We start from the raw sequence: 12,514 nt of genomic DNA, 5'->3' as shown, positions 1-12,514 counted from the left end.
CAACACTATATATTTCAGTAAACCGTCCCTTCGGATAATTCTTGTATTGCCAAATTATTATCACATTGTTACAGTCACACACCAAAAGCAACAGGCCACTACAAAACCCTGCGCCCACACTGGCCACATTTATGGAAAGTGGCCCACAAGCTTGTGGCCAGTTATAGCTGGCCAGTTCCCATATGGTCTATCAGTTAGGATTCCTGGTTTTCTTGTACGCAGCCAGGGGTTGACTCCAGTTTTTCCTCTAGATAAAGGTTGCCGTGTGTGTTTTCAAATGGATGACACGAGTATTTTCACTTGGACAAGAGCTTCATTACCAGTTTGAGGAATCAATTCTGCAATCACAGGAATCTGCCCAAATACACTGAACCCCCGGGTTGAGTGAAAAAACAGATTCCCTGAATGGATACAACACTATATAATTCAGAAAACCGTCCTTTTGGATAATTCTTGTTTTGCCAAATTATTATCACATTGTTACAGTCACAGAACTAAAGCAACAGGCCACTACAAGGTCCTGCGCCCACGCTGACCACATGTATGGAAAGTGCGCCAGAAGCCCATGGCCAGTTTAAAGTGTCCAAATCCCATATGGTCTAGCGGTTAGGATTCCTGGTTTTCACCCAGGCGGCCCGGGTTCAACTCCCGGTATGGGAATGCATGCTCCTTTTTGCTTCCCTCCTCAAGAATCCAGCAAATCTTCCTGCACCAGAAGTGACTTTTTGGCCAGCAGTAGAGCTACAGAACCCTGATATGTCGAGGTTCTGACTAGCCCTTAGCCCCTTCGATAGCTCAGCTGGTAGAGCGGAGGACTGTAGGTTGGAGTGTTGGCCATCCTTAGGTCGCTGGTTCAACTCCGGCTCGAAGGAGGTGTTTTTTTCATGTTCCCACCAATGTTTTGGCTTGGAGCTGGCTTTCTCACAGCTGTCAGCAGAGCTTGAATTCGCAGTCCACAATTGGAAGGCAAAAGAGCTTTCCCTGACCGGGAATCGAACCCGGGCCGCGGCAGTGAGAGCGCCGAATCCTAACCACTAGACCACCAGGGAGGGATGGTGGGCTGGAGGGCTCGTGGGCTGCTGCGCTGGTAGGCTGGAGGGCTGGTAGTCTGTTCTCCTGATAACAAGGTGAGAATGAGCAGACATCAATGCTTGCCACCGTCACATCGAAAACCAACAAGTCTGTAACAATCGGGGGTCTTTACTTTTGGTGGGCCAGTGGCGCAATGGATAACGCGTCTGACTACGGATCAGAAGATTCTAGGTTCGACTCCTGGCTGGCTCGCTCTGTGCTTGTTTTTCTCCGGCTTATTTTGTTGTTGTGTTTTTTTTCTCCAAAGTCCAAAAGAAAAGGCAACTCTCTAGGCATTCTTCTATTTTTTCCAAAAAAAGGCACATTCTGCACACCCATTCCGATGTCTAGGGGAGACACGGACATGCTTTGGTATTGCCATTCGTCTCACAAAATGCAGGCTGGTGGGCCAGTTGATTCTAGAATGAACAATTTCATCGCTACTCTGTAACCGCTTTACTACTTTGAAGGGTGCAATGCCATGTGGTTTTGATGTCACAGGCTTGCCATTTTGAAGCCTTATCACTAATTTCCACCTGGACATTGAGAATAATTTGTAATCTGCATTAAACTGAACGAGCGAATAATCAGCAATTTTGCGGATTAAAAATTGGTCTCACTTTCAATATTAACCTCACAACATGTCAGTTTTGTACCTTGACAGACCGACGATAGGCAGTTTTTCCTCTAGATAACGGTTGCCATGTGTGTTTTCAGATGCATGACACAAGTATTTTCACCCGGACAAGACCTTAATTACCAGTTCGAGGTATAAATTCAGCAATCACAGGATTCTGGCCAAAAAACTGAACCATGTGTGAGTCAACAAACATGTCCCTTGAATGCATGCAACACTATATATTTCAGTAAACCGTCCCTTCGGATGATTCTTGTATTGCCAAATTATTATCACATTGTTACAGTCACACACCAAAAGCAACAGGCCACTACAAAACCCTGCGCCCACACTGGCCACATTTATGGAAAGTGGCCCACAAGCTTGTGGCCAGTTAAAGCTGGCCAGTTCCCATATGGTCTAGCAGTTAGGATTCCTGGTTTTCTCGTACGCAGCCAGGGGTTGACTCCAGTTTTTCCTCTAGATAAAGGTTGCCGTGTGTGTTTTCAAATGGATGACACAAGTATTTTCACTTGGACAAGAGCTTAATTACCAGTTTGAGGAATCAATTCTGCAATCACAGGAATCTGCCCAAATACACTGAACCCCCGGGTTGAGTGAAAAAACAGATTCCCTGAATGCATACAACACTATATAATTCAGAAAACCGTCCTTTTGGATAATTCTTGTTTTGCCAAATTATTATCACATTGTTACAGTCACAGAACTAAAGCAACAGGCCACTACAAGGTCCTGCGCCAACGCTGACCACATGTATGGAAAGTGCGCCAGAAGCCCATGGCCAGTTTAAAGTGTCCAAATCCCATATGGTCTAGCGGATAGGATTCCTGGTTTTCACCCAGGCGGCCCGGGTTCAACTCCCGGTATGGGAATGCATGCTCCTTTTGCTTCCCTCCTCAAAAATCCAGCAAATCTTCCTGCACCAGAAGTGACTTTTTAGCCAGCAGTAGAGCTACAGAACCCTGATATGTCGAGGTTCTGATCCAGCAAATCTTCCTGCACCAGAAGTGACTTTTTGGCCAGCAGTAGAGCTACAGAACCCTGATATGTCGAGGTTCTGACTAGCCCTTAGCCCCTTCGATAGCTCAGCTGGTAGAGCAGAGGACTGTAGGTTGGAGTGTTGGCCATCCTTAGGTCGCTCGTTCAACTCCGGCTCGAAGGAGGTGTTTTTTTCATGTTCCCACCAATGTTTTGGCTTGGAGCTGGCTTTCTCACAGCTGTCAGCAGAGCTTGAATTCGCAGTCCACAATTGGAAGGCAAAAGAGCTTTCCCTGACCGGGAATCGAACCCGGGCCGCGGCGGTGAGAGCGCCGAATCCTAACCACCATTTTGAAGCCTTATCACTAATTGCCACCTGGACATTGAGAATAATTTGTAATCTGCATTAAACTGAACGAGCGAATAATCAGCATATTAAAAATTGGTCTCACTTTCATTATTAACCTCACAACATGTCAGTTTTGTACCTTGACAGACCGACGATAGGCAGTTTTTCCTCTAGATAACGGTTGCCATGTGTGTTTTCAGATGCATGACACAAGTATTTTCACCTGGACAAGGCCTTAATTACCAGTTCAAGGTATAAATTCAGCAATCACAGGATTCTGGCCAAAAAACTGAACCATGTGTGAGTCAACAAACATGTCCCTTGAATGCATGCAACACTATATATTTCAGTAAACCGTCCCTTCGGATGATACTTGTATTGCCAAATTTTGTCACATTGTTACAGTCACACACCAAAAGCAACAGGCCACTACAAAACCCTGCGCCCACACTGGCCACATTTATGGAAAGTGGCCCACAAGCTTGTGGCCAGTTAAAGCTGGCCAGTTCCCATATGGTCTAGCAGTTAGGATTCCTGGTTTTCTCGTACGCAGCCAGGGGTTGACTCCCGGTATGGGAAGGCTTCATCTTTTTTGCTTTGCTCCTCAAAAACACAGCACATCTTCCTGCACTAGAAGTGACTTTTTGGACAGCAGTAGAGCTACAGAACCCTGATAGGTTGAGGTTCCGATGTCTATGGGGAGTCGCGGACATGCTTCGGTATTGCCATTTGTCACACAATCTCTCTGATAAGCTCGGCGATTAACTTGGTATTAAAATGCAGGCTGGTGTGCCAGTTGATTCTAGAATGAACAATTTCATCGCTACTCTGTAACCGCTTTACTACTTTGAAGGGTGAAATGCCATGTGGTTTTAATGTAATGGGCTTGCCATTTTGAAGCCTTATCACTAATTGCCACCTGGACATTGAGAATAAGTTGTAAACTGAGTTAAACTGAAGAAGCGAATAATCAGCAACTTTGCTGATTAAAAATTTGTCTCACTTTCATTGTTAACCATACAACATGTCATTTTTGTACCTTGACAGAGTGACGATAGGCAGTTTTTCCTCTACATAAAGGTTGCCGTGTGTGTTTTCAAATGGATGACACGAGTATTTTCACCTGGACAAGAGCTTAATCACCAGTTCGAGGAATCAATTCAGCAATCACAGGAATCTGCCCAAATACACTGAACCCCCGGGTTGAGTGAAAAAACAGATTCCCTGAATGCATACAACACTATATAATTCAGAAAACCGTCCTTTTGGATAATTCTGGTTTTGCCAAATTATTATCACATTGTTACAGTCACAGAACTAAAGCAACAGGCCATTACAAGGTCCTGCGCCCACGCTGACCACATGTATGGAAAGTGCGCCAGAAGCCCATGGCCAGTTTTAGGTTTCCAAATCCCATATGGTCTAGCGGTTAGGATTCCTGGTTTTCACCCAAGCGGCCCGGGTTCTACTCCCGGTATGGGATTGCATGCTCCTTTTTGCTTCCCTCCTCAAAAATCCAGCAAATCTTCCTGCACCAGAAGTGACTTTTTGGCCAGCAGTAGAGCTACAGAACCCTGATATGTCGAGGTTCTGACTAGCACTTTGCCCCTTCGATGGCGGTACCTGACAACCACAAGTCTGTAAAATTAATCCAATAGTATGCCGACTTCTATCTTTTAAAAACCAATCACGTTATGACTTCTATCTTTTAAAAACCAATCACGTTACGACCTCTATCTTTTGAAAACCAATCACGTTACGACTTCTATCTTTTATAAATCAATCACGTTGATATCTCTATTTTTCCACGTCCAATGAAATGGCAAGGTCTATTTCTCATACACCAATAACGCACGTCCTCGCCAATTGCATGTAATCTCCGCTCAGGTAACGTTAAATTATTTACATTCCGCTCATGTATGTTATTTATATCTTAATATGAATTAAATGGTTTAGGATTTTTGTTCTTTAGGAATAGCAAGATTGGCCATGTAAATTAGCCTATGATTACCGCTTGATAGACTACGTAACGTCAACTGTCACTGATGTGTAAATACTATTACGACCGGAGCTAACGTAACTGTAAATATGTCGAATTTAACTGATTAACAAGTTTTCTCTCTGAAAAAAAAAAATGCTTTTTATTTAATTGTCATAAGGTTCCACAACTTTTTCCAAATGCGGCATTTGAACACAAAAAAAAAAAAAAAAACTGGATAATGTTAGTGTTTTGTTTAACTTTTACACATATGTTATATGTTTGTACATATGTTATGACCAGTCAAAAGAAGGGAATGGATAAGTTTATACATTCAGGTTACATTTACATTTACATTTAATCATTTAGCAGACGCTTTTATCCAAAGCGACTTACAAATGAGAACAATAGAAGCAGTCAGGTCAACAAGAGAACAACAACAGAATACAAGTGCCATGACAAGTCTCAGTTAGTCTAGTATAGAACGCATAGCCAGGTGTATTTAATTTAATTTTTTTTTTTTTTTTTTTTTTTTTTAATTAAATGAAAAAGACAAGAAGAGGAAAAGTACGGGTGTTAGTAGGTTAAGTGCAGGCGAAAAAGATGAGTCTTTAGATGTTTCTTGAAAGTGAGTAAAGACTCCGCTGTATGAATTGAGATTGGGAGGTCATTCCACCAGCTGGGCACAGTCCAGGAAAAGGTCCGTGAGAGTGATTTTGAATTTCTTTGGGATGGCACCACAAGGCGTTGTTCACTTGCAGAGCGCAAGCTTCTGGAGGGCACATAGGATTTAACCAGTGAGTTTAGGTAAGTTGGTGCCGTGCCAGTGGTTGTCTTGTAGGCAAGCATCAGTACCTTGAATTTGATGCGAGCAGCTACTGGTAGCCAGTGTAACCTGATGAGGAGGGGAGTAACATGAGCTTTTTTTTGGCTCATTGAAGACAACCCTCGCTGCTGCATTCTGGATCATTTGCAGAGGCTTGACAGTACATGCAGGAAGGCCCGCCAGGAGAGCATTACAATAGTCCAGTCTGGAGAGAACAAGAGCTTGGACAAGAAGTTGGGTTGCTTGCTCTGACAGGAAGGGTCTAATCTTCCTAATGTTGTATAAGGCAAACCTGCAGGACCGGGTCGTTGTAGCAATGTGGTCAGTGAAGCTTAACTGATGATCCATCACAACTCCTAGGTTTCTGGCTGTCCTCGAAGGAGTTATGATTGACGAGCCCAGCTGTATAGAGAAGTTGTGATGAATCAATGGGTTAGCTGGAATCACCAGTAGTTCAGTTTTTGTAAGGTTAAGCTGAAGGTGATGGTCATTCATCCAGCGGGAAATGTCACTCAGACAGGCTGAAATGCGAGCAGCTACCGTCGGGTCATCAGGCTGGAATGAGAAGTAGAGTTGGGTGTCATCAGCATAGCAGTGATAAGAAAAGCCATGCTTCTGAATGACAGATCCTAAAGATGTCATGTAGATGGAGAAGAGAAGTGGTCCAAGTACTGAGCCCTGAGGAACCCCAGTAGCAAGGTGGTGTGACTTTGAAACATCACCCCTCCAAGACACACTGAAGGATCTGTCAGAGAGGTAGGACTTAACCCACAGGAGAGCAGTTCCAGAGATCCCCATCTTTCTGAGGGTGGACAGGAGAATCTGGTGATTAACAGTGTCAAAAGCAGCAGACAGGTCCAGTAAGATGAGTACCGAGGATTTTGAAGCTGCTCTTGCTAGTCGCAGGGCTTCAGTAACCGAGAGCAGAGCAGTCTCAGTTGAGTGGCCACTTCTGAAGCCAGATTGGTTGCTGTCCAGGAGGTTGTTCTGTCCAAGGAACATAGAAAGCTGGTTGAACACAGCCCGCTCAAGTGTCTTTGCAATGAATGGAAGAAGGGATACCGGTCTGTAGTTTTCAAGAAGCGCTGGATTTAGAGATGGTTTCTTGAGCAGTGGGCTTACCCGAGCCTGCTTGAATGCTAAGGTAAATGTTCCAGATTGAAGAGAGGAGTTGATAATGTGAGTAAGTGAAGGTATGACTGAAGAAGAGATCGCTTGAAGGAGGTGAGTGGGGATAGGATCAAGTGGACAAGTAGTAGGATGATTGGACAGGAGAATTTTGGAGACGTCCATCTCTGAGAGTGGGGAGAAGGAGGATAAAGAGTGTGCATCAGTCATTGTGAAGTTTTCCTCAGTCTGTGGTGTGGAGAATTGTTCACTGATGGATCTCGTCTTATTTGTGAAGAAAGTTGCAAAGTCGTCCGCTGTAAGAGTCGATGGAGGAGGTGGAGGCGGCGGATTAAGAAGAGAAGAGAAAGTCTTGAATAGTGTCCGAGCGTCACAGCAGCTGTTAATTTTGTTGTGGTAGTAGGATGTTTTAGCTGTTAAGACCTTTGCAGAGAAGGAAGAGAGGAGTGATTGATACACACTGAGGTCCGTAGAGTTTTTAGATTTCTGCCATTTCCTCTCTGCAGCCCTGAGTTTAGAGCGATGTTCACGGAGAACCTCGGACAGCCAGGGGGCAGATGGGGCAGTGCGTGCTGGTCTAGACAACAGTGGGCAAAAGTTGTCAAAGCAAGATGTTAAAGTGGAGCAAAGAGTGTCCGTAGCACTGTTCGTGTCCAGAGCAGAAAACTGAGAGAATGGTGGAAGAGAGGATGAAACCACAGCAGATAGGCGAGATGGAGAGAGTGAGCGTAGGTTCCGTCGAAAGGTGACCTGCGTTGGAGTGTGTGCCACTTCAGGAGTAAGTGCTAGGTTAGCAGTAATGAGGAAGTGGTCTGAGGTGTGCAGTGGAGCAACTGAAGAGGTGTCCACAGAGCAACCACGCGTGTAGATGAGGTCAAGTTGGTTGCCCGATTTGTGAGTCGCTGTAGTGGACATGAGCTTGAGATCAAATGAGGTGAGCAGAGTTTTGAAGTCAGCAGCCTGGGGTTTATCTAAGTGGATGTTGAAGTCGCCAAGCAGTACCAGAGGAGTACCATCTTCAGGTTCATGCCCTTATCACATGGACACAGTTGAAAGAGCACAATATGTTTAATCTGAGTATTTGTTTTAGTCAAATTAATCCATAATGCTATTTATTTATTTATTTATTTATTTATTTATTTATTTATTTATTTATTTATACTCATAAACGTGTTGTATGAGCCTAGGTCATTGAGACATACAGCCACAATAGAAAGATCTATCACAACTTGTTAAGACTCTATGTAATTGTTCTTATACTTTTGTTCTTGTTATAATCTTATTATATGTATTTTTTTATATTTGTACAAACATACACACATACATACAAACATATATGTATGTTATATAATTGTTTTGACATTATATAAATGGCTGAATTGTGCAATTGAAATGTTTCCTCTTGGCATGAATATATCCCCTGCTGCTGACATGGCATTAAATATAAATAAATAAATCACAACATGTTATATGTAAGATAATATGTGTATTATAATGAATTTATAATCTGCTATAATATGGCGGTCGTTCTGGACCAGGAACACAAAACTAACTATCATGAAATGAACACAACAGGAGGGTAAATGCTACAGGCTACAATGGCAGTTAGTGTAACGTGTTATGTAGTGTTTCAGGCAACGACATGGCTTCAGCTAAGTCTCACAAAGGCATGAGTAATGCTGAATGGCTTGCGCGTCTGGAGAGTTTTGCCCAAACAGGAGTTTGGCCATCTACACAGGGGAATAGACCTTCTCCCCGACAAAAAAGATGGCATGAGATGTATCAGAAGGTAAGTTATGCAGCTAGATTCATGGGCAAACTAACAATCGTTTTTGACAATACATTGTGGTATTTTTATTTATGTGTATTCTTAAGTAATTACATGTAAACACAATACAATGTTATATTGATATAATTATTATGACTTATGGCTGTTTTGAGATCCAGTGTCAGAGGTATAATTCATGTTCACAGATAGAAAAGTGCCCTCTGCAAATGAGGGGACAGACCACTCTTCTGAAGGAAGCACAGACATGTATTTGTGGATTTCACAAGGTAACTTCAATTAGCCTGGTTCAAGTTGCATAAATAGATAGATGTGTTTGCAACATCAACGTGTCTTTATATCTAAAATCACATTAGGAAGACTGTTTTGTACTTTATGCATGTGTCACAGGTTCATCCACCAGTCACAGGGGAAGCATCACAGAGCACCCTGGCCCAAAGCACACCCTCTGTCAGTGCTGTGTCATGTCCTGCAAAGAGACCTAAACTGACATTGTCAATGGTAAGCAGACCACACTATTGCATGCATCACTGCAGATATTGAAACATCTCAACCTTTAACTATAGTGTTAGGGTTTTGTTATCACTAAACATGACAAATCTTTTTAGTTTGAAAAGTCAAGGTTTGGAGGCTCACATGTGGCAGCAGCAAAACCTAATTTGAGCACCCAGAGGAAAACCTCTCAGGTTAATATTAAAAGACATCAATACTTTTATAATGACATCATGACTTTATCACTATGTAATTTGAATGTATTAAATACATGGCAATCCCCTTAATAGATTAATCATAATGTTTGACTCCACAGATGTTAGAGCACTCCAGTTCAGCTACAGTTTCATGTCCACCCTCTGATCCTCATCCTCCTCCATCCCCCAAACCTCATCAGCCCGTCATCCAGTCCTCCTCTTCCTTCTTCCTTCCTCCACCTCAGAGTTCACAACGCATCATAAAAATAGCAACGACAGGTGTTAGACATTGACAGATACTACAACCTGGTGACAGAGACCCTGATCTGCACCAGGTGTAGAACCAGCTATCTGTCCTGGAGTCATGCTGTGCTGCAGCAGTTGGACCTGGCCCATCAATCTGAATTCAGGGTCATCCTCACACGCAAGTAATTATTTTGCAGTCATTTTCACTTATGTGCTACCTTTTCTGATAAATATTTCCTACAATAATTAGATACCTTATAATAAGATACTTAAATGAATACTTTTTTCCAAGGTATGCCTGTGACATTCGGGTTCTTCGCTTGCTGCGTGAGAGGGGCATGGGGAATGGCCCAGTGAGGATCATCTGCCAGCTGAGAGAGAACCACAGTGAGGAGTGGTTGAAACGTGCGCTTCGGTACACATCAGAGTGTGTGGCCTTTTTTGATAATCGTGGCCTGCATCCGCTGCACTTCCAGGAGCCGCCACCACTTGCTTCAGTACCCAGCTACAAATGGCTCCTCACTGTATACAGTCAGGACATTCTCAACAGTCTCTATCACATAAAGGCCAGCATAACATCCACGTATGGATCAATCTTAAAAATGGATTCAACTAAGAAGGTCAGATAAGCAGCTTCATTGACTGTACCCTTATCTATAATGTATTGTTAGACCAAGAGAGCTTTATTTTTTTCAGTGTAACTGATTTAGATGCATGTTGTATTATTTGCTATGCTTATTGTTTCTTTCAGATCACCAAGAAGTTGAGCGGGCCTGCGAAAGGTACAGCACAGTGCCTTAACTCAGTGGGCAATGAGATAGGTCAGGTGCTGATGAGTGTCCTGGCTGCGAATGAAGGGGCTGGGTTAGACCTCATGGCTGCAGGGCTCATGGAGCGTAACCGGAGTGCTGGTGTTGATCCTCCCACTATCATTTATGTGGACTGTGATTGTTGCAAGAAAGTGGGAGAGACTAAATTGAAGAGGCGGTTCAGCGGCTGGCCAGATGTCATCGTCCGCCTAGACTTTTGGCATTTTATGCGACGTCTGGCAGTAGGGTGCACCACTGACGCCCACCAGTTGTACCCTACTTTTATGGCAAGGCTGTCATCCTGTATTTTTAAGTGGGATGCAGGGGATCTCACTCTGCTGAGACAGGCCAAAAGGGAGCAAATCATCCAACAAGGCTGGCCTACACTGACGGAGGCAGAATTGGACCATCATTTAACTAAAGCTGAGCTGCTCCAGCACTGCAGGAGGAGAACACGGGGAGAAGAAACCACTTTCCGCCTCCTTGATATGCTCATCATAGAGCTCATGGGTGGCAAGGGGAATGATGCTCTTGGTGTTCCACTACTTGACAGTGTGAGAATGCAGCACATCTGGAATGTCCAGAGGTGGCACGTCACCTGTATCCAAGACCCTCAAAATGTGCCGTTCTATACTGAAACTGGAACTACAAACAAGGGTGGGGTGGTTCTAAAAACCTATCGTTGTGCCAGAGGCTCCACATCCCTGGAATCATTTCACTGCCACCTAAGCAGATTTATTCCAGGTTTGTCATGTCAGAATATACCACATTTTGCCACTAATTCCTGTTTATCAAGATACTTGCAGATTAAATTTTCTGTTTTGCATTTTCTCAAAGCAATATTTGGCTTTCTATTTCTTTTCATAGGGAACAGCGCAAACATCCTGAACTTCCAGATTTATCTCCTGGAAGGTTTATTACGCTGGAATCAGGACCGGGCTGAAGCTGCTGTTGCAGATGGAGGTTCAACTCTGCGCTCTTACACAGGGGAGCTGGTTTACTCTGTCAATGAGAACTACAATAAGTTGTATGGCAGGAAATTGGTCCCTAGCTTCACTCCACCTGCAGTATACACAGGTAAAAATATTTTGATAAATGCAGCTCATGATGTAGCATGTTTTTGGTAAAATTACAAGTGCTTTTGGACAATAATAATGTAATTTTGACATATCAGAGAAAAATTATACTACCAGAATATTTGTACATTATTCTGTGTTCTAGGTTTCAGGGCAGAAAATAAAATACATAGTAGAATATAGAGTAATCCTGTCTTTTTATGATACCCTCTGAATTAGATATATATTGTTCATACAGAAGTGGACAACAAAATATTTACTGCATTTCTAAATAAACCTTTCTGCATAATTTCCATTAAAAATGTTTCCTTTTACAAATATTTCCTCAGGGGAGCTCATTGGAGTACAGTACTTGTTGAGGCAGAATAGTCAGCCCCTGGAGGACATGTGTCCTACCTCTGATAGGACCTCTCAATTGCTGGAGGAGATAGATGTGGAGGAGCAAGTGGAAAAGGATGAGGGTTTCATTGATTTCTTTGGAGAGGAAACCACAGTGGCAAATCTTGTGGCATCAGAAGACTTAGTCCTTTCAGGTCCACCAGTTCTACCAGTTGCACCAGTTCCCAGTGTCCAGGCTCCTACAGCTGCACCAGTGCCCAGTGTCCAGACTCCACCACTGCCCAGTGTCCAGGCTCCACCACTGCCCAGTGTCCAGACTCCACCACTGCCCAGTGTCCAGGCTCCACCACTGCCCAGTGTCCAGACTCCACCACTGCCCATTGTCCAGGCTCCACCACTGCTCAGTGTCCAGGCTCCACCACTGCTCAGAGTCCGGGCTCCTTCAGCTGCACCACTGCCCAGTGTCCAGGCTCCACCACTGCTCAGTGTCCAGGATCCTTTAGATACACCAGTGCCCTCAGCAATGGTAAAATTTCCTTTTCTATACGAATTGTCACTCATTTAGTTATCTGCCATTAAGCAGTAAACTTACTTAACAGCAT

At 43.6% G+C, this 12,514-nt stretch overlaps 1 long non-coding RNA gene and 3 other non-coding genes across 4 annotated transcripts; all 4 read left to right on the top strand.

The window, feature by feature from the left end:
* Positions 1-588: 588 nt before the first annotated feature.
* On the top strand, positions 589-660 carry trnae-uuc (transfer RNA glutamic acid (anticodon UUC)). The gene has a single exon. It is a non-coding gene; the product is annotated as a tRNA-Glu (tRNA).
* A 124-nt stretch (positions 661-784) lies between these two features.
* Positions 785-872, top strand: trnay-gua (transfer RNA tyrosine (anticodon GUA)). The gene is given in 2 exon segments: positions 785-821; positions 837-872. It is a non-coding gene; the product is annotated as a tRNA-Tyr (tRNA).
* Positions 873-1,211: 339 nt separating this feature from the next.
* On the top strand, positions 1,212-1,284 carry trnar-acg (transfer RNA arginine (anticodon ACG)). The gene has a single exon. It is a non-coding gene; the product is annotated as a tRNA-Arg (tRNA).
* A 7,928-nt stretch (positions 1,285-9,212) lies between these two features.
* On the top strand, positions 9,213-9,697 carry LOC128022724 (uncharacterized). Its single transcript, XR_008185982.1, has 3 exons — positions 9,213-9,254; positions 9,362-9,439; positions 9,562-9,697. It is a non-coding gene; the product is annotated as an uncharacterized LOC128022724 (long non-coding RNA).
* The last annotated feature ends 2,817 nt before the right edge of the window (positions 9,698-12,514 follow it).

Source organism: Carassius gibelio, chromosome A11 (genome assembly GCF_023724105.1).
Source record: "Carassius gibelio isolate Cgi1373 ecotype wild population from Czech Republic chromosome A11, carGib1.2-hapl.c, whole genome shotgun sequence".
Classification (NCBI taxonomy): domain Eukaryota; kingdom Metazoa; phylum Chordata; class Actinopteri; order Cypriniformes; family Cyprinidae; genus Carassius; species Carassius gibelio.
This window is presented reverse-complemented; position numbering and strand designations above follow the sequence as displayed.